This window comes from Aphelocoma coerulescens, chromosome 11, assembly GCF_041296385.1.
Source record: "Aphelocoma coerulescens isolate FSJ_1873_10779 chromosome 11, UR_Acoe_1.0, whole genome shotgun sequence".
NCBI lineage: Eukaryota > Metazoa > Chordata > Aves > Passeriformes > Corvidae > Aphelocoma > Aphelocoma coerulescens.
In genome coordinates, this window is record NC_091025.1 from 27,111,448 (window position 1) to 27,136,694 (window position 25,247).

Here is a 25,247-nt window from a genome sequence, read left to right on the forward strand (position 1 = left end):
GACCTTCTCTTGTCTACCACTCCATTTGCTTTCCCCTCACTGCTCTGGCCTTGCCTACCTCTCCCTTGACTTGCCCACAATTGCCTGCACTCGGTTTGCAGCGCCTTGCCTGCATGGAAGGCAAGGGAAAGAGTGGTAGGCCGGGCAAAGCAAAGCCAGCAAGTTGTAGGCAGTGCGAGGCAAGGCAGACGCAGGCAAAGGAAGCAGAGCAAGGGTACCTTAAGAAGAACTAGACAAGGCAAGGCCAAGAGACTCGGAGTGCCTTTCCTTGGGAAGGCAAGGACATAGTGCCAGTGTTGCTGGAGCAGATGTTAAGGTACTGTGGGGAGGAATAGTCCAGCAAGACATTTCTCTTCTGGCCCCTGTGCGTGTAGGGGCAATTGTTGGACATATTCAATACTGGAGGCGGATCAGTCGCTGGATGTGTTGTATTTTGGAGGAGGGGATGCCGTTTCTTTGGAGATGGGCTTGTAGTTGCTCTCTTTGGCAAGGAAGGCAGGTTTGGATGTGCACATCAGGTACTCCTAGGGATTTTAAAGGCTTTTCCCAACAGGCAGAGCTCTCTCTGGGTTCGAGCTGTTGAGCTGTCAGTGGGAATGCAAAGGCCAAGCTCTTAAGCTATTTGTCCTGGTGCCTTCAGTGTGTGAGCAGTCCCTGGTGCCGTTGCCTTTGGATCCTGACTCTGGGAGAGGGAAGGCTTAGGATGGTACCTAGAGCTGAGAAGGAGAGTGCTGAGAACAGCGTGTGTGCTGCTAGTTTGAGGGGTGCAGGTGAAGTTGTAGGCAGCAAGATCTTCCTCAGCTGGCACTGTTTTGAGCCCTGTTTTTGCCAGATGGTTTCAAGTTGGTGGGCGGAATCTGCGAGAGGGAAAAGATTTGTATGGGCCAAAGAGGTGTGGTGTAAAGAAGAGTGTGCTCTTGGAAGGGGAAGATGAGGGCAACCTTTTTGTCCTGACACCGTTGATTTGAGTGCAGGGCCGTTTGCAAGTTGCCTCTGTCTGCCCTTGGGGTGGTTTCGAGCTGGGCCAGGTGCTTGGCCTTCTTTTGCAAGTCTGCAGCGCCGTCGTGTGGTTGTTTCCATGAGCGCTGACAGTGCCCGGCAAAAAGCGCTTGGCTGGCGCGGCCCCAGTCGTGTGGAAGCAGTTGGTGGAAGAGCTCCGCTGTGCATCCTGCCTCTTGGAGACATAAAAGGATGTAACCCTGCGCGTAACGGGGAAGCAAGACGAATCTTTTCATTGTTGGCTGAGCAGTTTCTACGCGGCAAAAGTAAAGGCAGTTTCAGCACGGCCTCTTTCTTTCAGAACCTTTTCTGTGCCATCATGAACATGCTCAACATGCCACTCGCACCCGCTGAACTGCATCAAAGGCCCTGGAGATAGGCACTTTCCTTCAAGCTCTCTGTAGCATCCTACCCTCCACCTCTGGCGGATCCCAAAGCCCTTCCAAACATCCAGCAGCTGCACGCAGAGAACAAGTGCTAAAACAAGGCGTTGGCCTTCCTAGTCCTTTTAAAGTCTGTGAACTAGGCGAAACATTCCAGTGAGCAGCACTTTCCTTCGCAACTATATCTAGAGCATCATCACATTCTCTCCAAGTGGGTAAGTCCACCCTTGCAGCGCAGCGTTTGAAGCCACAGTTCGGACTGAGAGATAGGCCAGGTGAGAAAGCATTTCTTGACTATCCCTCTTCTCTGGAAGACTTGATACTCGCAGCGCGACCACGTCCACACACCTTCAGTGTGGCCAGGTTCAAGCAGCTAGAGCTCCCAGAGATGGGAGAGTCAGGAGAGAAGACGTTCCAAAAGTACCGTGTACTTACAGCAGCATTAAAACTGTGCACAGCAGTCTGCAGCACTGTAGACTGCGGCTTCTCCGACAGACGAGCCATCCCATTGTTGCCTCTCGCAGCCTGCTTGCTAGCTGCTCTCCTGAAGAAAAGAACTAGAAGAAAAAGCCAATGCTGGGCTGCACCTTCCCCTTGCCTTACGTAAAGCCACCTAAACTCCCCGCTGCACTCTCTACTTCCCCTCTCCTTGGAAGCGACCACTGTGTTTGCTGCATCTCGAAGCCTAAAGTTAAGCGCCAGTGGTTTTGGGGATGGTTGGAAGAGGGATAAGTAGTAGCACAAGGAAGTAGTTGTCGTTGAACTTCCTCCTTCTCAATGCTAACGTGAATTGGGCAGGCAGGCGAGTGCTAGCCACGCTCCTTTCTCAGTTTGTACGCTGCGGACACGAGTCCGGTGCTCTGCGCCTTCGTTCGGCCTCTTTAGTACCCATGTCGCTCTTTCATTCAGCCGGAGTCGAAGCGTCGTCTACTTCTCGCCCAGAGAGCACGGTGCCGGCAGCGAAATGCCCCAGCCGACTGCTTCTGCCGACACACGCCTGGTCTATGCACTTTCCCTCGCAGCGACATACAGCAGCACTTTCGGTCTTTCTTGTCGTCCAAATGTAAAGGGAAAGATTCTCTGCTATGTCCCGCCCAGAGAACAGTTTTAGGTCAACCAGCACGCCCAGAGCTTGCCCTCGACGCGTGGAAACTTGTGTTTGCACCACATTCAAGTGGTAGCCGTCTTTCCTTTACAGGCTGCAGAACGCCGTCAGATCCCGGTGCTCTCTGCACCTGCCTTCTCAGTTCCAATACCGCCGCGCACAATACAGCTTTGCAGGAAGCAAACACGCGGATAGTCATGTCGCTCAGAAGAACGTGCCAGGACGAAAAGATGTTCTTCCTTTCTCCTCGTCGCCCATATTGTGGTGCTGTATTAAAAGCCTTGGCCAGCGAAAGGCTAATCCAGCAAGTGTTTCTCACCTGATGCATTTCGCTGAGGGAGAGCTGAGGAAAATCCTTGCACAGCACACTGCGGATGCGTGCAGTACACATGCTGAAGAGAGCCACAGCTAAAAGCAATCGCTGGGCTTCAGTTCTGTCCAGACGGCAGAAGGCGAAGAACGAAGCAGCTGGGCACCGCGTTAACGTACTCAGTGGACCGAATTTCAAATGTCCAGCCAAGAGCTGCTTCACAAGCAGATTCAGCTGAGAATGCTCTGGATGGTTCACAAAGTAAGGCGTAGCCGTTGCACTCTATCACACTATCAGGCCAGAAGAAGTTTCTTACACCTTCAATGCTGCAGAGTCCATGCAGCTGGAGCACACGCAGTAGGACGCGTCCAGATAGACGGCGTTCTTCAAGTACCCCCCTCCTCCAAGCAGCCTTGAAACTGAGCACAACACACTGCGGCTCGGGAGCTTCCTTCTCAGATAGACGTGCCGTCACGTTATTCACTCTCGCAGCTCCGTTGCCCACTTGCAGCAGGTGCTACCAAAGCAAAATGCTCCAGAAGTAAAAAGCACTGCTGAGCAAACCTTTTCCTTTGCCTCACGTAAAGCACTGTAAACTGTCCGCTGCACTCTTTATTTCCATTCTCCGCTGCATCTACCACTGTCATCTCTGCATCTCGAAGCATAAAGCTCGGCACAATTCTTCCCAGGGAAAGCTGGAAGAGAAATAGGTAGCAGCACAAGTAGCTGCAAGTGGAACTTTTGTTTTCAACTGCTAACGTGAATCCGCAAAGAAGCGAGCGGCAGCCACGCTTCTTCTTGCAGCCTGTGCGATGCGCACACCAGCTCGGTGCTCTGCGCCCTCATTCGTATGCTCTTCGTACCATGTCGCGCTTTTCATTCAGCCGGAGTCGAAGCGTCGTCTACTTCTCGCCCGGAGAGCACGGTGCCGGAAGAGAAATGCCCCAGCCGACTGCCCTTCCGAAACACACCAGGGCTATGCACTTTTCTCGCAGCGACATACAGCAGCACTTTCGGTCTTTTCTTGTCGTCCAAATGTAAAGGGAAAGATTCTCAGCAATGTCGGGCACAGAGAACAGTTTTAGGTCAACAAGCACGCCCAGAGCTTGCCCGCGACTCGTGGAAACTTGTGTTTGCACACATTCCAGTGGCAGCCCTCTTTCCTTTACAGCCTACAGAGCGCCGTCAGATCGCGGTGCTCTCTGCACCTGCCTTCTCCCTTTCAAGTACCACTGCGCAGAATATAGCCTTGCAGGAAGCAATGACGCGGATAGTCGTCTCGCAGAGAAGAACGTGCAAAGACGAAAAGATGTTCTTCTTTGCTCCTCCTCGTCGCCCAGATTGTGGTGCTGTACTGAAAGCCATGGCCAGCGAAAGGCTAATCCAGCAAGTGTTTCTCACCTGATGCATTTCGCTGAGGGAGAGCTGAGGAAAATCCTTGCACAGCACACTGCGGATGCGTGCAGTACACATGCTGAAGAGCGGCAAAACTCAAAGCCATCGCTGGGCTTCAGTTCTGTCCAGACCGCAGAAGGCGAAGAACGAAGCAGCTGGGCACCGCGTTAACGTACTCAGTGGACCGAATTTCAAATGTCCAGCCAAAAGCTGCTTCATAAGCAGATTCAGCTGAGAATGCTCTGGCTGCTTCACAAAGTAAGGCGCAGCCGTTTCCATTCATCACACTACCTGGCCAGAAGCAGTATCCTACACCTTCAATGCTGCAGAGTCCATGCAGCTGGAGCACACGCAGTAGGACGCGTCCAGATAGACGGCGTTCTTCAAGTACCCCCCTCCTCCAAGCAGCCTTGAAACTGAGCACAACACACTGCGGCTCGGGAGCTTCCTTCTCAGATAGACGTGCCGTCACGTTATTCACTCTCGCAGCTCCGTTGCCCACTAGCAGCAGGTGCTACCAAAGCAAAATGCTCCAGAAGTAAAAAGCACTGCTGAGCAAACCTTTTCCTTTGCCTCACGTAAAGCACTGTAAACTGTCCGCTGCACTCTTTATTTCCATTCTCCGCTGCATCTACCACTGTCATCTCTGCATCTCGAAGCATAAAGCTCGGCACAATTCTTCCCAGGGAAAGCTGGAAGAGAAATAGGTAGCAGCACAAGTAGCTGCAAGTGGAACTTTTGTTTTCAACTGCTAACGTGAATCCGCAAAGAAGCGAGCGGCAGCCACGCTTCTTCTTGCAGCCTGTGCGATGCGCACACCAGCTCGGTGCTCTGCGCCCTCATTCGTATGCTCTTCGTACCATGTCGCGCTTTTCATTCAGCCGGAGTCGAAGCGTCGTCTACTTCTCGCCCGGAGAGCACGGTGCCGGAAGAGAAATGCCCCAGCCGACTGCCCTTCCGAAACACACCAGGGCTATGCACTTTTCTCGCAGCGACATACAGCAGCACTTTCGGTCTTTTCTTGTCGTCCAAATGTAAAGGGAAAGATTCTCAGCAATGTCGGGCACAGAGAACAGTTTTAGGTCAACAAGCACGCCCAGAGCTTGCCCGCGACTCGTGGAAACTTGTGTTTGCACACATTCCAGTGGCAGCCCTCTTTCCTTTACAGCCTGCAGAGCGCCGTCAGATCGCGGTGCTCTCTGCACCTGCCTTCTCCCTTTCAAGTACCACTGCGCAGAATATAGCCTTGCAGGAAGCAATGACGCGGATAGTCGTCTCGCAGAGAAGAACGTGCAAAGACGAAAAGATGTTCTTCTTTGCTCCTCCTCGTCGCCCAGATTGTGGTGCTGTACTGAAAGCCATGGCCAGCGAAAGGCTAATCCAGCAAGTGTTTCTCACCTGATGCATTTCGCTGAGGGAGAGCTGAGGAAAATCCTTGCACAGCACACTGCGGATGCGTGCAGTACACATGCTGAAGAGCGGCAAAACTCAAAGCCATCGCTGGGCTTCAGTTCTGTCCAGACGGCAGAAGGCGAAGAACGAAGCAGCTGGGCACCGCGTTAACGTACTCAGTGGACCGAATTTCAAATGTCCAGCCAAAAGCTGCTTCATAAGCAGATTCAGCTGAGAATGCTCTGGCTGCTTCACAAAGTAAGGCGCAGCCGTTTCCATTCATCACACTACCTGGCCAGAAGCAGTATCCTACACCTTCAATGCTGCAGCGTCCATGCAGCTGGAGCACACGCAGTAGGACGCGTCGAGATAGAAGGCGGTCTTCAAGTACCCCCTTCTCCAAGCAGCCTTGAAACTGAGCACAACACACTGCGGCTCGGGAGCTTCCTTCTCAGATAGACGTGCCGTCACGTTATTCACTCTCGCAGCACAATTCTTCCCAGGGAAAGCTGGAAGAGAAATAGGTAGCAGCACAAGTAGCTGCAAGTGGAACTTTTGTTTTCAACTGCTAACGTGAATCCGCAAAGAAGCGAGCGGCAGCCACGCTTCTTCTTGCAGCCTGTGCGATGCGCACACCAGCTCGGTGCTCTGCGCCCTCATTCGTATGCTCTTCGTACCATGTCGCGCTTTTCATTCAGCCGGAGTCGAAGCGTCGTCTACTTCTCGCCTGAGAGCACGGTGCCGGCAGAGAAACGCTCCGGGCTTCTGCCTCTGCCGAAACACGCCTGGGCTATCCCTCTCAGCGTTAAGTAGCACAAAATGCTGTCTGCGTTGTGGTCTTAATCTTAAGGGAAAGATTCTCGGCTTCGGCTAGCACAGAGAACTTTGCTGGGACAATACATGTGTTTTATTATCCTTTCTCGCAAGAAGACTATGGTGCTTCTTTGGAACTGTTGGCCAGTGTAAGGCTAATCCAGCAAGTGCTTCTCTCCTGACACATTTCTCTGAGCGAGAGCTTCGGCGGACAGTTGGGCTCTGCGAAGCAGAAAGTCTGTGCTTGCACGTAGCGCTGAGGAGAATCTGTGCACAGCGCGCTCTGGATGCGTGCAGTACACACACTAAAGAGAGCCAAAGCTCAATGTCTCAGTTCTGTCCAGCGCCGGAAATTGAGAAGAACGCAGCCCCAGAGCTCTGGGCTGGAGTGTGCGATGGTTATGAGCTGTGCCGCTCTTCTGCGTGTCTACTGCACGCATCCATAGTGTACAGTGCAAGGATTTTCCTCAGCTCTCGCTCAGCGAAATGCATTAGAAGGGAAGCACATGCTAGATTAGCCATTCGTTAGCCCACGCTTTCAGTAGAGCACCACAATCTGGGCGACGAGGAAAAGCAAAGAAGAACATCTTTTCGTCTTTGCACGATCTTCTCTGCGAGACATCTCTCCACGTCTTTGCTTCCTGCAAGGCTGTAAGGTGCGCGGTGGTACTTGGAAGGGAGAAGGCAGGTGCAGAGAGCACCGCGATCTGACGGCGCTCTGCAGGCTGTAAAGGAAAGAAAGCTACCACTTGAATATGGTGCAAATACCAATTTCCACGCGTCGCGGGTAAGCTCCGGGTAAGCTTGGTGACCTAAAACTGGGCGCTGAGTGAGACGTAACCGAGAATCTTTCCCTTTGCATTCCGGCTCCAACGCAAACAGAATGTGATGCTACTTAGCGCTGCGAAGGAAAGTGCATAGCCCTGGTGTGTTTGGGAAGAATCAGCAGCCTGGAGCGTTTTTCTGGAGCCTTTCTCCGCTGGCACCGTGCTCTCTGGGCGAGAAGTAGACGACGCTTCGACTCCGGCAGAATGAAAGCGCGACATGGTACGAAGAGCATTAAAGAATGAGGGCAGAGCACCGAGCTGGTGTGTGCATCGCACAGGCTGCAAGAGGAAGCCTGGCTGTCACTCGCTTGTTTCCGGATTCACGTTAGCGTTTTAAAACAGAAAGTTCCACTTGCAGCTACTTGTGCTGCTGCCTATTTCTCTTCCAGCGTTCCCTGGGAGGAATTGTGCCGAGCTTTATGCTTCGAGATGCAGAGATAACAGTGGTAGATGCGGCGGAGAATGGAAATACAGAGCACAGCGGACAGTTTATGGTGCTTTACGTGAGGCAAGGGAAAGTGCAGCCCGGCAGTGCTTTTTACTTCTGGAGCATTTTGCTTTGGTAGCAGCTGCTGCAAGTGGGCAACGGAGCTGCGAGAGTGAATAACGTGACGGCACGTCTATCTGAGAAGGAAGCTCCCGAGCCGCAGTGTGTTGTGCTCAGTTTCAAGGCTGCTTGGAGGAGGGGGGTACTTGAAGAACGCCGTCTATCTGGACGCGTCCTACTGCGTGTGCTCCAGCTGCATGGACGCTGCAGCATTGAAGGTGTAGGATACTGCTTCTGGCCAGGTAGTGTGATGAATGGAAACGGCTGCGCCTTACTTTGTGAAGCAGCCAGAGCATTCTCAGCTGAATCTGCTTATGAAGCAGCTTTTGGCTGGACATTTGAAATTCGGTCCACTGAGTACGTTAACGCGGTGCCCAGTTGCTTCGTTCTTTGCCTTCTGCGGTCTGGACAAAACTGAAGCCCAGCGATGGCTTTGCGTTTTGGCGCTCTTCAGCGCGAACACTGCACGCATCCACAGTGTGCTGTGCACGGATTTTCCTCAGCTCGACGTACAATCATTTTCTTGCTGTTTCCAGAGTCTAAACTCTTCGTGAAACTCTCGCTCAGCGAGATGCGTCAGGAATGAGGCACTTGCTGGATGAGCTTTTCGCTAGCCAAGACTTTCAATACAGCACCACAATTCAGGCAAGAAGCAGGAGAAAGGAAGATCATCCTTTCGTCCTTCCACGTTCTTCTCTGCGAGATGACTACCCGTGTCTTTGCTTCCTGCAAGGCTGTAAGAGGCGCGGTAGTACTTAGAACTGAGAAGGCAGGTGCAGAGAGCACGGCGGTCTGACGGTGCTCTGCAGGCTGTAAAGGAAAGACGGCAGCCACTTGAATGTGGTGCAAACACAAGTTTCCACGCGTCGAGGGCAAGCTCTGGGCGTGCTGGTTGACCTAAAACTGTTCTCTGGGCGGGACATAGCAGAGAATCTTTCCCTTTACATTTGGACGACAAGAAAGACCGAAAGTGCTGCTGTATGTCGCTGCGAGGGAAAGTGCATAGACCAGGCGTGTGTCGGCAGAAGCAGTCGGCTGGGGCATTTCGCTGCCGGCACCGTGCTCTCTGGGCGAGAAGTAGACGACGCTTCGACTCCGGCTGAATGAAAGAGCGACATGGGTACTAAAGAGGCCGAACGAAGGCGCAGAGCACCGGACTCGTGTCCGCAGCGTACAAACTGAGAAAGGAGCGTGGCTAGCACTCGCCTGCCTGCCCAATTCACGTTAGCATTGAGAAGGAGGAAGTTCAACGACAACTACTTCCTTGTGCTACTACTTATCCTTCTTCCAACCATCCTTGGAAACTTTGGCGCTTAACTTTAGGCTTCGAGATGCAGCAAACACAGTGGTCGCTTCCAAGGAGAGGGGAAGTAGAGAGTGCAGCGGGGAGTTTAGGTGGCTTTACGTAAGGCAAGGGGAAGGTGCAGCCCAGCATTGGCTTTTTCTTCTAGTTCTTTTCTTCAGGAGAGCAGCTAGCAAGCAGGCTGCGAGAGGCAACAATGGGATGGCTCGTCTGTCGGAGAAGCCGCAGTCTACAGTGCTGCAGACTGCTGTGCACAGTTTTAATGCTGCTGTAAGTACACGGTACTTTTGGAACGTCTTCTCTCCTGACTCTCCCATCTCTGGGAGCTCTAGCTGCTTGAACCTGGCCACACTGAAGGTGTGTGGACGTGGTTGCGCTGCGAGTATCAAGTCTTCCAGAGAAGAGGGATAGTCAAGAAATGCTTTCTCACCTGGCCTATCTCTCAGTCCGAACTGTGGCTGCAAACGCTGCGCTGCAAGGGTGGACTTACCCACTTGGAGAGAATGTGATGATGCTCTAGATATAGTTGCGAAGGAAAGTGCTGCTCACTGGAATGTTTCGGCTAGTTCACAGACTTTAAAAGGACTAGGAAGGCCAACGCCTTGTTTTAGCACTTGTTCTCTGCGTGCAGCTGCTGGATGTTTGGAAGGGCTTTGGGATCCGCCAGAGGTGGAGGGTACGATGCTACAGAGAGCTTGAAGGAAAGCGCCTATCTCCAGGGCCTTTGATGCAGTTCAGCGGGTGCGAGTGGCATGTTGAGCATGTTCATGATGGCACAGAAAAGGTTCTGAAAGAAAGAGGCCGTGCTGAAACTGCCTTTACTTTTGCCGCTTAGAAACTGCTCAGCCAACAATGAAAAGATTCGTCTTGCTTCCCCGCTACGCGCAGGGTTACATCCTTTTATGTCTCCAAGAGGCAGGATGCACAGCGGAGCTCTTCCACCAACTGCTTCCACACGACTGGGGCCGCGCCAGCCAAGCGCTTTTTGCCGGGCACTGTCAGCGCTCATGGAAACAACCACACGACGGCGCTGCAGACTTGCAAAAGAAGGCCAAGCACCTGGCCCAGCTCGAAACCACCCCAAGGGCAGACAGAGGCAACTTGCAAACGGCCCTGCACTCAAATCAACGGTGTCAGGACAAAAAGGTTGCCCTCATCTTCCCCTTCCAAGAGCACACTCTTCTTTACACCACACCTCTTTGGCCCAAACAAATCTTTTCCCTCTCGCAGATTCCGCCCACCAACTTGAAACCATCTGGCAAAAACAGGGCTCAAAACAGTGCCAGCTGAGGAAGATCTTGCTGCCTACAACTTCACCTGCACCCCTCAAACTAGCAGCACACACGCTGTTCTCAGCACTCTCCTTCTCAGCTCTAGGTACCATCCTAAGCCTTCCCTCTCCCAGAGTCAGGATCCAAAGGCAACGGCACCAGGGACTGCTCACACACTGAAGGCACCAGGACAAATAGCTTAAGAGCTTGGCCTTTGCATTCCCACTGACAGCTCAACAGCTCGAACCCAGAGAGAGCTCTGCCTGTTGGGAAAAGCCTTTAAAATCCCTAGGAGTACCTGATGTGCACATCCAAACCTGCCTTCCTTGCCAAAGAGAGCAACTACAAGCCCATCTCCAAAGAAACGGCATCCCCTCCTCCAAAATACAACACATCCAGCGACTGATCCGCCTCCAGTATTGAATATGTCCAACAATTGCCCCCACACGCACAGGGGCCAGAAGAGAAATGTCTTGCTGGACTATTCCTCCCCACAGTACCTTAACATCTGCTCCAGCAACACTGGCACTATGTCCTTGCCTTCCCAAGGAAAGGCACTCCGAGTCTCTTGGCCTTGCCTTGTCTAGTTCTTCTTAAGGTACCCTTGCTCTGCTTCCTTTGCCTACGTCTGCCTTGCCTCGTACTGCCTACAACTTGCTGGCTTTGCTTTGCCCGGCCTACCACTCTTTCCCTTGCCTTCCATGCAGGCAAGGCGCTGCAAACCGAGTGCAGGCAATTGTGGGCAAGTCAAGGGAGAGGTAGGCAAGGCCAGAGCAGTGAGGGGAAAGCAAATGGAGTGGTAGACAAGAGAAGGTCCAGAAGTTAGAGGCAAGGCTGGCTGTAGGAAGGAAGGGCCACTGATGGGAAGGCCAGGCAGAAACAGGAAGGGCTCAGCAAGCCAAGGCCCTGGAGGAAAACAGTAGGCAGGTCATGTGCTGGGCATGGCCGTGCAAAGGAATGCAAGGCTCCAGAGGGCTAGCAGGGCAAGGCAAGGCAAGTGTTGTGTTGCCAAGGCAAGGCCAGGCAAGGCAGGTGAGAAGTACATTCAAGGACTGCTGGTACACAAAAGTGGCCAGGACCAAGTGCTCTGTGTGGCCTTGATCCCGCGTGGGTCATCTCTCCTCTGTACCTAAAAGACTTGAGCTACCTGCTTTCCCTTGTATGCAAAAGAACTCTCTTTCTGGTCCCCGAGCTCAAGGGCAAAATGTGAATTGCCCCTCCAAGGTTCAAGACATGCAAGGATTGCTCCCAGACAAAGGCTGCCCACAGAGATGAGTGTGGCAACATGCGTCCTCCCCTGGTCTTCCTCTCATGGGATCCTGAAACACCGGAGATGCTTGAGAGCTTTGAGATTCCTCGGAGGAGCAGAAAGGGCAGGGCAAGGCCCAGAAATGTCATTGAAAAGGGGTGTTGAATTCCAGGTGGGGGAGGGGTGAGCAAGGTCATGCAAGGCAAGGGAGGGGTTCAAGGGCAAGGCAAGGCAAGTGGTGGCTTTGCGAGGCGAGGCAAGGCAATGAGGGTCCTAGAAGGAAAAGGAAAGGTGAGGCCAGACCTAGACGAATGTGAAAGGAAGTCAGGTGGGGGATGGGTGAGCAAGTCAGTGCAAGGCAGGGGAGAAAAGGCAGGTTGAGGGAAGGCTACAGAGGGGGCAGCAAGGAAATGCAAGGCATGGGGAAGCATGCGAGGAGTGGGTGCTGCCAGCCGGTGGGGATGGCAGGGGCGGGGCCACTGCAAGTAGCATGGTGGGGATGTGGAGGGGGTGTTAGTGTGCGGGAGGTGTGTGTGTGTGTGTGTGTGTGTGTGCAGTGGAGTGCAGGGTAAGTGCAGGTGTGTGTGTGCGTATACGGGGGTTTTGTGCCAGGTGCTGTGCCGGGGAGAGCCGTTCCACCGCAAGGAAGGTGTGGGCGTGAAAGGAGTAAGATAGATGTGTCTTTACAAAGAGACCGTGTGAATCTCTCCTTAGACAAGGCTAGGAATTTACAGGGGGGGAAGTAACAGAAGAAAGTATTCGTTCTAGAAACTGTTACTAATCAACAGAGACTGTTGCTCAGCCAAGGCCCTGCTAAATTCCTGAACCTAGAGCAAGGCAGCAAAGACTTCCCAGCATTAGGAATAGTTTGGTTTTCTTCCTTTTCCATTCCAAAAGGGGAGTGCATATTAGAGGGGGGCATAGAGTAGGCAGTTCCGGAAGTCTGTAATTCCCGAGTACCTCAGAGGGTGCTGTTGCCAGGAACTTAACATCAGAAGGGGGCTGCTTCCCGCAATCATTTGAGAGACTCCATGGCAAAAGCCCCATGGCCTCTCCCTGGAGTTGAAGAATGTTACAGGACTCCTCTGTCTCCTTTTTGGTGGATGAAGAAACTCAGAAAGCCACACTTCTGCCAGAACTCTCCAAGATGCCCCCTTTGCTCCCCGTGACTCCATCACTGCCCAGGAAGCTGTCTTTTCTACCACAGCAGTTTGACATACAGTTAAAAGTCGTGTGGCAGAGAAAAAAGGCAAGAATTGGTTTCCAAGGGATGGCAAACGAGATACCAGAACCTTTGGCCCTACCAATATTAAAGCAACTCCATTAAGAGAGTTCTTGCACTTCCTGAGGATTGGCAGAAGCCTATCTCATGATGTATGTTGCTGGGGGTCTTTTTAGACTGGCAAAAGGAGCTGTTGAAGGTTGCTTGATCTGTGCTAAAGCCAACAGCCAAGTTACAAAGTAACTTGCTAGAGGAGGGAGGCCTTGGGCTGCATGGCCCTTCCAAAGATGCCAGGTGGATTTTCCGGAGATGCCCCAAGTGGCAAGGCTTAATATCTTCTGGTAATCGTATGTCAGCTAGCAAGGTGGCCAGAAGTATTTCCAACTACTTCAGTAATGACAGGATCTGTTCTTAAGGCATTTTTGGAACAAATCATTCCAAGATACAGCATTGTAGAAGCAATAGATTCAGATAGGGGAACTCATTTTGCAGGAAAGATCCTTCAAGGGGTTTTGGCTTCTTTAGGAACACAATGGAACCTCCATAGGCCCTGGCACCCCCAGAGCTCGGCTCGGGTAGAAAACAATGAAGAGAGAAATAAACACCTTTTGAAGCTGGTAATAGAAACCAAGATGCCATGGGTAGGGCTTTGGACATTGGCTTTGGTGAGAATGAGGGCCCAACCCAGAAGAGAGATTCAGTTATCTCCCTTTCAATCGTTGTTTGCAATTGCCCTCCTGGTAAGTCTCCACCCAGTGGGGGGGGTAGAGGCAAGTGATGCATTTTTAAAACCATCTGTGGCCAGGATCCTGCTTCTTGTGAAACCCCTTCAACAGGAAACTCAGCTGGCGCAAGCCCGGCCTTTGGACTTTGCTGCTTTTAACATCCAACCAGGAGATTGAGTCCTAATTAAGGAGTAGAAAGAAGCGCCAGTGCTGGTGAAATGGCGTGGCCCATTCCAAGTGTCACTGACGACAGAAAACAGCCGTCAAGTAAGCTGAACACAGGTGAACCCGTCACTCTCGGGTCAAGGTCTCTGAAGCCTCAGAGATTTGCACATCTCAGCTGGAGGAGAAGGCCGGGAGGCCGTGACTGACACTCTGCAGGAGTGGGCCGGAGCAGTAGGCAGTGCTTCGACATCGGAAGAAGCCCCGCAGTCCTACCTTCAGACCGTCTGCTGAAATAGACTGTAAAGGCATCCCTCCTCTAGAATCTCCACTCACTTGGGGGCTAATACTTGTGGCCATTTTGTTACGTTAAGTGGTTTCTGTGTCTTCAATTGCCACAGGTGCTGCAGAAGACAACGGGAAAATTAGACTAGCTAATTAGATGACACTATTAAAACATTTTCCTTACTAATTCTACTTTGATATGGTCAGCTGAGTTTAGGCCAGGAGTGGGAGAATCAATTTGCAGCCTTAGGAGAAGAAGTAGCAAAAGTTTTTAACCTTAGCAATTGCTGGCTCTGTGGAAGGCCAGGAGGATCTGAAGAGTGGCCACAGTTGGCTAGCCCAGCTGAACCTAAATGGTGGGTCAATGTGAGGGCCCACAGTGGGATGGGATTTGGGGCCAAAGAAGGAAGTTCACGGCCACTTCATTCTTCTCCAACAGGCACTTATTGCCTAATAGGATAGGGCGTGTCTATGTAGGAAAAGGCAATTGTCAATTGACTTTCCCTCTGGGCTTGAACAACTGGGTTTGGACCCCCAATTGCCCTCCTTCCAATTGTTCCAAATATCAAGGCAAATGCAATCAAATACCTGTTCGGCTCACTAACAGTAGCTGCGTAAGGCGTTCTTATCACACTTACCAAAAATATTTGGAAGCCTGTAAAGCAATGGGGAGGGACAAGGGGTTTTTTTGACCACCTGTTTTTGAGCAGTCCCCACAAAAATTCCACAAGTAGAAGACATGTTGTTTGTGATTATCAGTGGGAATGGCCACACCGGATTGGAACTCAAAGCCTTTTAGTGAGTTCTGCTCCAAATCCAACCAAGCAGCTTGCAGATGTAAATGTAGGTGGGAACCCTGTGCGGGAGCTTGGAAATGCAAATGCTGGGACCCTTATGGTGGGGCAACTCTTGTTGGAGGACCGTTAGGCCCGGGAATCCTGCTGTATTTTGAGCCACCAATTGATGACCATGGGTAGGTTCCTTTGCTAATGGAACACGGGCTTTGAAAGGACAGTATTGGATTTGTGGCCAACATGCTTAGCTCAGGTTACCTCCAAACTGGTCAGGGATATGGTATATTTAGTAGACTGTTGTTCTTTTTGCTACTACAAGTTCTGGGAAATCGCTTAGGAATCAAAATCTGTGATGATTTAATTAGAGAAAAGCAGTCAGCTGATGCAGCCCTGGCTGGAGGGAGCACCCCAAAACGGGGAAATGATGAACGGCCAACAGAACAAGTTACCCAACACGATGGACCAGCCCCTTGGAAACCTAAGGAATTAATCCCAGATGCCTGGGAACCCATTTATCATTTGAAGGAGATAATTAGGTTACAAGCTGTCTCGGAAATAATTACCAACCAGCCAGCAACAGCGCTTGACCTTTTTGCTGAGCAACCCACTTAAATGAGGAAAGCGGTATTTCAACATTGGATGGTATTAGATTATCTGTTGGCAGAAGAAGGAGGAGTTTGTGGGAAATTAAATGACTCGAGCTGCTGTTTGCAAGCAGATGACAGCGGAAAAGTGGTCAAACAAATAACAAAGGAAATAACGTCAGCTCGTGGACCTGTCCAAATGTTGAAAGGATGGGAATGGGACATATTTTCATAGTTAACTGGCCAGCTATGGGCTAAATGAATACGATTTCTCCTCTTATATGCTATCGCAATTCTCATCTTTTTACCATGCGTGACACCATGCTGGCTGCAGCTCTTTCAGCAGGTGCTCAAGGGGATGCCGCTAGCAGCCATGCCTACCTGATCCAGAAATGACTACAAAAGGACAGAAAAGAATGTCACTGCAAATAATAGCAAAACCCAAGAAGACTCCAGAAGAAAAAATTAAATCCATGGTAATTAAGGTTTGTAAAGACAAATACAGAGCAAATAAAAAGAGGAGGGATTAAAAGGAATGAGATGGATGAGTCTTTACAAAGAGACCGTGTGAATCGGCCTGTAGACAAGGCTAGGAAGTTATGGCTAGTGAAGTAACAGAAGAAACTAGGAGTTCTCTAGAACTGTTACTAATCATCAGAGACTGTTGATTAATCAAGGCCGTGTTAAATTCCTGAACCTAGAGCAAGGCAACAAAGACTTAAGAGCATTAGGAATGGGGTTCTTTTCTTTCTTCTCGATGCCAAGAGGGGGGTGCATATTAGAGGGGGGCGCATAGAGTAGGCAGTTCCGGAAGTCTGTATCTCCCGAATACCTCAGCCAGTGGGGAAAAGGAAGAGGGTGCTGTGGCCGGGAACTTGGCATCAAAAGGGGGCTGCATCCCGCAACCGTTTGACAGACGCCATGGGAAAAGCCCCATGGACTCTCCCTGTAGTCGAAGAATGTTGCAGGACTCCTCTGTCTCCTTTTCGGATATAAACCTCAGGCATCGTGGATTAATTTTCCCTAACGGCAGCGACCTGCCGCGTGGTCTCCGTGCTCCTCTCCAGCCCCCCGGGACGTGTAAAATAGTTCCCAGCGGCTCCCACCGCGCGTTGCAGACGGCTGCGCGGCCCCGGGGCTGCCCGCAGTGCTCCCCTGCCCCGCCAGGGCTGCCCGCGGCCAGGGCCGGGGCCCTTCTCGACAGCAGCCGAGGGGCTGCGGAGCGGGCGGCTGCCGGACGATCAGCTATTTTATGCCGCGCGGTGCTGCCGCCTCCATCTAGCTCTCCATCACGCCGCCGCCCGCCGCCCGCCTGGCGCGCTCACGCTCGGCCGCGCTCGCCGCCCGCCCAGCCTTGCCGGAAGCTCTCCCGCCCGTGCTGTGCCCCGGCTCCGCCGGCAGCTCGGCAGGGCCCGGCCGCACGCGTGCTGCGTGGCTCGGAGCAGCCGCGTTGCGCCGCAGGCGACGGGGAAGGCGGGGCGGGCCGGCGCCATCGTGGTAGCGCGAGGAGAGGAGCGCCCGGGCGGGGCGGCGAGCGGCGCGGCGGTGAGTGCTTCTGCTTCCTGTCGCTCGGCGGCCGCCCACGGCAGGTGCCGTGTGACCCCGCGGAGCGGCGGGGCCGGCCGGGCGGTGCGCGGCGAGGCTTTCGGCCAGCGGCGACCACAGCGAGAGGCTGCTGGCACTGCCCGTGCCGGTGGAGAGAGCGGGGATCCGAGGCCGGCCTTCCCCGGGCGACGAGGGGAGGCCGCCTTTGCCGCGCTGCCCTCCGTGCAGCATGTGGCCGATTCCGGCGAACCCGGGGTCTCCGCAGCGGCGCGGGCGGGAGGGAGTGGGGAGCGCGCTCGGTGCCGTGCCGGCCGCTCCCGGCCAGCGCTGCGCTGCGCCGAGGCGTTTTCCCGCCCGTCCTGGGAAGGACATAAGCGACACCGTAGTTGGAGCTTAGCTGTCAGGGGGAACAACTTCTCTCTGTGAAAAACGAAGTTCACTCTCCTGTGAGAATTTAAAGGGGTTTAATATAAAGACAATAAGAGACACATCAAATAAAGCAACGGGGTAACAGCCAGTTGCCTTGGCGCTCTGCCAAGAGCACACCTGATGCCAGAGGTCAGTCCTTTTTATACCGTTTTTACTGTCTGTTCTTTATTCATATTAAAACTTTTCCTGGAGCTGTTCTGCATGGCCACTCCTTGGTTCCGCCTTTTTAGAGCGTGCCTAGTCTTCTGCCTTGTGGTTTTATTTCTCTTGATTCTTGGGGTTGGGCCCGCTAGGCAAGAGTCGATGGTAGGGTGGATTTCTTAATTCTCCAGACAGTCAGGGCTGATTGCAGCTTTGGGCCTCTTCGTCTCTCCGGGCAGAGTGGTGATAAAATCTCCCGGACTCTCCTGGCCGCCCGTTCTCCGGGCGGAGTAGCCTTTGGGCCCTTTTGCTCCCTAGACAAAGTGTTGATTAGCAGCTTTTCGGGCCTCATCCTCTGTTCGTTTGGAGGTTATCTTACGTGCTCACACTTGCTAACATTCTTGCTAAAAAGAGAGAAAACTACATCCACACAGCAGAAAGCATTTCTAACGTTATATAATATCTACTTTATACTTTGCGAGAAGCTAATATAATATATGTTTATAACAATCCCCCCTTTTCTATTTTATAAATCATTTGGCTTGAGCAATAATTCTTTTTTCTTGGCTTCTAATGTCTGTTCGTTCTTTTCACAGATCAATTTGGCTTCTTCAAGAGGGTCTTTTGTATCACTTTGTCTTTTTAATACCATAATTTTTTGTGCTGTTCCAGACATAGCCAACTTTGGGTCAGTAGGCATTGCCACAACTTGCATGCCTTGAACTATGCTGGTGATTAGCCGAATAAAGCGGGGGATCAAGCAAGGGAGAAATATTAGACTAGCTGTAGCACATAAGAGGAAGAAACCTAGCTTCTTCCACCATTCTTTCCCCAATATGCCATCCCACCAGTTAGCAGACATCATTGATTCCCATTTTTGGACTGGTACATGGGCTATTTTTCTGATTTGGTTGGCCATATCTAGAACGGCATCCCCATTGTCATCAATTTTTAAACAACAGTCCGATGTATTGAACTTCCTGCACACACCGCCTTCTTCGGCCAGTAAATAGTCTAAAGCCAGCCTATTTTGATGTATTGCAGCTCTGGTTTGGCGTTGCTGGCTGACTATTAATTCCATAGCCCCAGCTGTTTCATTGGTTATGATTTCTACAAGAGCTTGGAGTCTGATGATACGATTCAGCATGTAAATTGGGGTCTGATATCCCCAGCTTCCATCTTGTGCTTAGGTAGCTGGCCCATCTGTTTCTAATATTCGTTCAGGGGGCCATTCCTCATCTTTCCATTTTTGGAATCCTCCAATTAAATCTCTTTTCTTTCTTTTGAAGTCTTCATAGAGAGGTATACCTAATTGATCTCCCACTGGTTCTGGGAAAAGGAAAAACCCTGGTTGAATGATTCTTAGTGTACAACTCCCTTTCCAATGTGAAGGGAGTCTTGGGGATGCCCTTTTCCCACATATCCAAAAGAAGCCATCTGGTGCTTTCCAATAATCACCTTCTTGTTGATTTATATTCTCCCCAAATTTGGCTATTTCTGGGATTCCAAAATAAGGATTTTTCCTCGTGTCATTACACTGAAAGAGTCCAACTTCATGATCATATACACAGTCTTTTCCTTTTTTCTGGGCTCAATACCAAGTTGGTTTTTCTGGGACCCACCACCTTGAAGTTTTGTTACTCACTTTATAGCTTTTACAGGGAGTGTTTCCTACTTCATTAAGAAAGTTTATCCCAGTTCGCCAGAGGCATTCTTCCCCTATCACTGTTGAACTTAAAATCCACCCCTCAGGTCGGTTCCCCCCTCTTATATTTGTCCGGTTCCATTTAAGGAGTTCTACCGGGCCTACGCTGCTACCTTTCCGTGGCCATTCTTCTGTCATTAAAGCTCCTCCACAGACCCAACAGTTGGTTATGTTAAGTTCTTTACCTATCCTCTCCCCCAATTCCACAAACAGGTTTTTTCCTAACCTTGGGGTTTTTTCCTCTTTGTTGTTTGAGCTTTGCATACAGGTCCTGGCGTGGTGAGGTGAATATAGGGCGAGGTTGCTGTGCTGGCTTTGTATCTTTACTTACCACTTGCTCTTTTACCAAATCTTGGACTGTTCCCCTGGTGGCAGCTGTGGAGCAAATCTATTTTTCTCCTTTTGGACAATTGCTTCTTAGTCTGTTTCCACTTGTTCCTAAATTTTCTGTAATCCAATATTTTTCTCCTTTATGCATGCAAATACCTAATTTGGATGAGTCATAACAGTGACTGTTGGTATGGGTATGAGTAATAAGAAAGAAGCCCCGGTGTCTTTCCATGTAGAGCTTTCGATAGCATTTGTAACATGGTCTTGCCGGTGTCCCAAAAGGGACCAGGAGAAGTGACAAAAGAAGGAATAACAGAGGTCCGGCATGGCTTATACTCCCACCTCCCTTGCCTATGAGGTTGCAACCCATAGCAGGTGTATTGGATCTTCTCGGTGGCGAGTACAGTGGCCGACCCGGTCTTGCCCTCTATTTCCTTGTCACTTCCTTTGTAGCTTTTAGGCAAATTTCTTTTGGCACCTTTTTAACTGTAGTATCTTATCGTATCTTAGGTGTTTCCCATTCAACAGGCACTAGTAATTCCCATCTGCAGAGCAAAGTTATTGCTTTTGTTGCTTATGATTTTGTCTGGATAGGGGGTTGATTTTGTGCTTGACACCCTTTACAACTAGGGTGTCGACGGTGTGAAATGCCAATTTCCCTCTAGATTAATTACTTATATTTGACGTGGTTGGCATGCCCCGTGTTAGAATGATTCAAACAGGGTATATGATGTGGCACTGATGGAAGTTGTGATTCTCCCCCTTCTTAATACAAATCACAGGCTAGAATCAGGACATGAGAGTTCCCTGTTTGATCCAGTCCCAACCCTTCCTGTTTGAAGTGAGAATATTCTTCTCCACGATGTCCCAGAATTTGTCCAGGGGCCACTGATATAAATTTGGCTTTTACTTCTCAGTTAGGTGTGATTCTTTGCATATCCCTTGGATTATTTAGATTGTTCTAGCTCATTGCCACCTGGTCTCCGTTTAAGAATCAATTTGGTATCACCTGGTTTGGATATTACAGTCCACTCTTCAGGTTCTTTTACAGGTCCTTTGATTCTGCTGGCATGGATCTACCCTCGTTCCTTGGTCTGGATTGCGGCCTCAGTCATCAGCAGTACCTGAAAAGGACCCTCCCATTGTGGAGTCAAAGATTGTTCTTTCCATGTTTTTACTAGTACCCATTCCCCTGAATGGATATTATGAATTTTGAACTCCAAAGCTGTGGTTTGAGGGATCATTCCTTTCAGCCGCAAATTTTCAAGTGTTCTGGCAATTGCGGTGACATATTTTTTGACACTTACTTCTCCTACTTCATAAGTGGCTGTTTCATGTTGAGCAGTAAGGAAGGGTAATCCGAACATCATCTCATAAGGAGACACTCCCAGGTCTGACCTGGGCTGTGTTCGGCCTCTCAACAGAGCCAAAGGTAAGCATTTTACCCATGACATTTGAGTTTCAATCATTAATTTTGTTAAAGTTTTTTTCAAAGTCTGGTTCACTCTTTCTACTTGGCCTGAACTTTGTGGGTGCCAGGGGGTATGTAATTCCCATTTTATTCCCAAGGCTTGAGTTATTTGTTGTAAGACTTTGGATGTAAAATGTGTTCTTCTATCTGAGTTTATTTTATTAACCATTCCATATCTGGGAATAATTTGTTCCAGAAGGGTTTTGCATACTATGTTAGCTGTAGCTCTAGTAGCAGGAACTGCTTCTACCCAACAAGTTAGGTGGTCTGCTATTACTAATAGGAACTTCCATCTCTGTATTTGAGGAAGTTTAGTGAAATCTACTTGGATACTTTGGAATGGTCGCAGAGCTAACTCACGGCCTCCTAATGTTGTTTTTCTCATTATTTTCCTAGTCACTCTTTGGCAAGTTCTACAGTTCCCAGTTATTTGTTTTGCTACCCCAAAGATTCCAATACACCCATAATTTTTTAGAAAATGATCACACAAGCTAGCTTGAGTACCCCAATGAGTTTTTTGATGCATATCTTCTAATATTCTCTTAGTGAGTGGCTTATTAAGTAACTGTCTCCCATCAGGAAGTTTCCGTTTTCCAGATTGATCTTGTTCTCCCCCTATCTTAAATAATTCTTTTTCTTCTTCTTTACTAAATTTGGGGATTTCCAATTCTCCCCTTTCTGGGGTCAGGATTAACAGAATTGGTTCAGTCCCATTTTCTGCTGCATCTTTGGCTTCTTGGTCTGCTAGGTTATTCCCTCTTATTTCTGGGGTCATCCCTTCTTGGTGTCCTTTGATATGCACTACGGCTATTTCTTCAGGCAATTTTAATGCTTCCAACACTTCTGAAATCAGGCCTTCATGTATCAGTTCTTTCCCCTTTGAATTTAGTAAACCCCTTTCTTCCCAGATCTTTCCAAAGGTATGTATTTTGAATCAGTATAGACGGTCCCCTTTTTGTGTGCTAAATGCTCCAGTGCTCTCTTTAGAGCGTATAATTCACAAGACTGCGCCGACCAATTTGAAGGTAGTTTTCCTTTTTCGATGGCCTGCATATTTATCCCATCGACTAAGGCATATCTTGACATTCTTTTTCCTTGCAAGCATCTGGATGAACCATCCACATATATTCTTTCCTCTTCTAAGAGGGCTTGTTCAGCTAGATCTTCTCGAACTTTTGTTTGGTATTGAGTAATTTCTAAGCAATCATGTGCCAGGTCATCTTTTGGTTCTCCATACAGGAATTGGGCCGGATTGAGGCTTTTGCTTGCTTCTATAGTTAGATCATTACTGTCAATCAGAATTGCTTCATATTTTAATAGCCTGGAGTCTGTTAACCATTTTTCAGCTTTTTGATTTAGCACATTTCGGACCGCATGGGGTGTGTATACAATCAGTTTACTTCCAAAGGTGAGCTTACGGCTCTCCTCCACCAAAATAGCGGTAGCTGCTATGGCTTGAATGCATACTGGCCAGCCACGGCTTACTGGGTCCAATAGTTTAGCTAAATAAGCTATTGGTCTTCTCACCCCTCCCCATTCCCGGACTAATACACCATGAGCTACTCCATTTTCTGCATTCACATATAAATGAAAGGGTTTTTCTAGTGAGGGTAAGCTTAGGGCTGGTACCGAGGCTAGTTTCAACTTCAGTTTTTCTAATTTATTATCATCATCATCTTTGGTCCATTGTATATTGTCTCCCCCTGTTAATTTTTCATATAAAAATTTTACTGCTTGTGTATATCTTTCAATCCATAATCTGCAATATCCCAGTAGCCCCAGCAGTCTCCTAACCTCCTTTTTTGAAGAGGGAGGAGGGAGGGATAAAATCCCTGTAATTGTTTCAGGACTTAGTTGTCAGCTACCTTTGCTTATCAGGTGGCCGAGATATTTTACTTCTGATTCCACAAACTGTAATTTCCTTTTTGATGCCTTTAGTCCCTTTTTCCCAAGAAAATTTAGAAGCTTTATGGTAGCTCCTTTAACTTTCATTTCATCTTCTCCTGATATTAGAAGGTCATCTCCATATTGGATAAATTGTATTCCTGGGGGAGTGGGGAAGGTTTGTAGTATTTCTCCCAAGGCTTGCCCAAATAAATTTGGGGCCTCACAATAGCCCTGTGGCAGTTTAGTCCACCTCAACTGGTTCTTTTTCCCTGTGTTTGGATCTTCCCATTCAAAGGCAAAAATATTTCGGCTTTCCTCTGCCAGTGGGCAGGCCCAAAAGGCATTTTTAAGATCTACCACACTAAACCACTGATGTTGAGGTGGAATTTTGCTTAAAAGAGTGCAGGGATTAGGAACCATAGGGTAGCAGGCCCGTGTTCTTTTGTTTACTTCTCTTAAATCTTGCACTAATTTATAATTTCCATCAGATTTCTTTACTGGGAGAATAGGGCTATTATGAGGGGATTTACAAGGTTCTAGTGTCCCATCCTTTATTAATTCTTCTATCACTGGTTTTAAGCCTTTTCTCCCTTCTAAAGATATAGGGTACTGATGTACACAAATGGGACCTTCTTCTTTTTCAATTGTGACCCTTATGGGGTCAAGATCTAGTCCACCCCTATTCCCTTCCCTAGCCCAAACCTCTCTGTTAATTTTGCTTTCATCTTCTTGGCTAAGTTTAAACACTTTGGCCGTCATTTTCCCTTCTTCTGGTATGACTCCAATCCCCAGTTGGATTTGTAAATCCCTTCCCAATAAATTGCTGCCAGCCTCAGGAGCTAACAAAGCATCCCCTATCCCTATTTTTGTTTCCCCTTCAATAACCACATCTTTAATGACAGAGACCTTAAATCCTTCCCCCTTTGCTCCTGTTACTTTTACCATATCATTACTCCCTTTTGGAATATTCATCACACAAGTCTTTTCTGCCCCAGTGTCAACTATAAATTCCAATACTTCCTCTTCGGGGCCTACTTTTAAAGTTATCAAAGGCTCCAGATGGTATTTATCCCCCCAAAAATAGAGCCCATGATTTCCCTATTTTTCTTCTGTGCGTGTCTCTTGAAATCTTTTCAGATCCCTCCTCAGGTGGGGGCATTCTCTTTGATAATGCCCTTCTTCCTTGCAATAGAAACAGGCATCCCTGGGTTGTTCTTGGAATCTTGATTGTGCTGAGGTTTTATTTTTCTCTTTTCCACCATTTCTGAATCTGGAATGTTTAGGAGTGTTACCTGAGGGCTTTAGATTTTTTTTGGAAGGTACTCTCTCGCATAGTGGCTATCATGATCTTTGCTCCCACTTTGGCTTTTTCTTCATCCCTCCGGACATATATATCTTTTGAGCTTCCCTTACTAGGTCTTGTAATGGTTTCTCATACCAATCTTCTATTTTTTCCAATTTTTTTCTAATATCTGGCCAGGCATGAGTGACAAAGTGAACTCTTAGCAGGGCTTGCCCTGCTAGGGACTCCGGGTCTCTCCCAGAATATTGTTTCATATTCTTTCGGAGCCTCTCCAGCCACTCAGTCGGGGTTTCTTCCTTCCCTTGCTGCCCCTCAAAGGCCTTTCTGACATTTTGTCCTCAGAGTGCCCCCTCTTTTATTCCCTTGATTATCAAATTACAATAATCATTCATATGTCCCCTCCCAGCTTCATCATTTTGGTTCCAGTTAGGAGGTGTAATGGGCATTTTCTGATCCCCGGGTGGACCTTGTTGGTTTTCTTTTCCCCAAATTTTTATTCCAGCAATTCTAATCATTTCTCTTTCTTCTTGGGAGAATATTATTTTCATTATTGATTGCATTTCTTCCCAAGTGAAAATGTTGGGACCTAAGAACTGGTCCAACATTTCAGCTGTACCTATGGGGTCTTCTAATAATCCTTTAATTTCTTTTTTGAAATTCCTAACCTCTGTAGAGGTTAGAGGAGCACTCACAAAGCCGCTTCCCCCTCCTCCCGTAGGTACTTCTCTTAACGGAAAGAAATGAATTTCTCGGCTTCTCTCTGTTTGTTTAGCAATGGAGGGCTTGTTGGGCTGCCTCGGAGCCTTAATGGCACCTCCTGTATTCTGGTATGGTGCTCCTTCGTTAAGAAGAGGGTTGATTTGGGAAGAAAGCACCGAACTCCCCTGGGGAGGAGGGGCAGATTCAAAGTCTGGCGCTGAAGCTGAATATTCTGTGGTGCAGAGGGTGGGGGTGGGGTATGGCAGTGAAGCCAGATATTCCGGAGCACAGGAGGCGGGCACCGGGGCTAAAGCCGGGTTTCTCAAGGCAGGAGAGGTAGGGGCTGAAGCCGGGACGTGTGACCTTTCCCT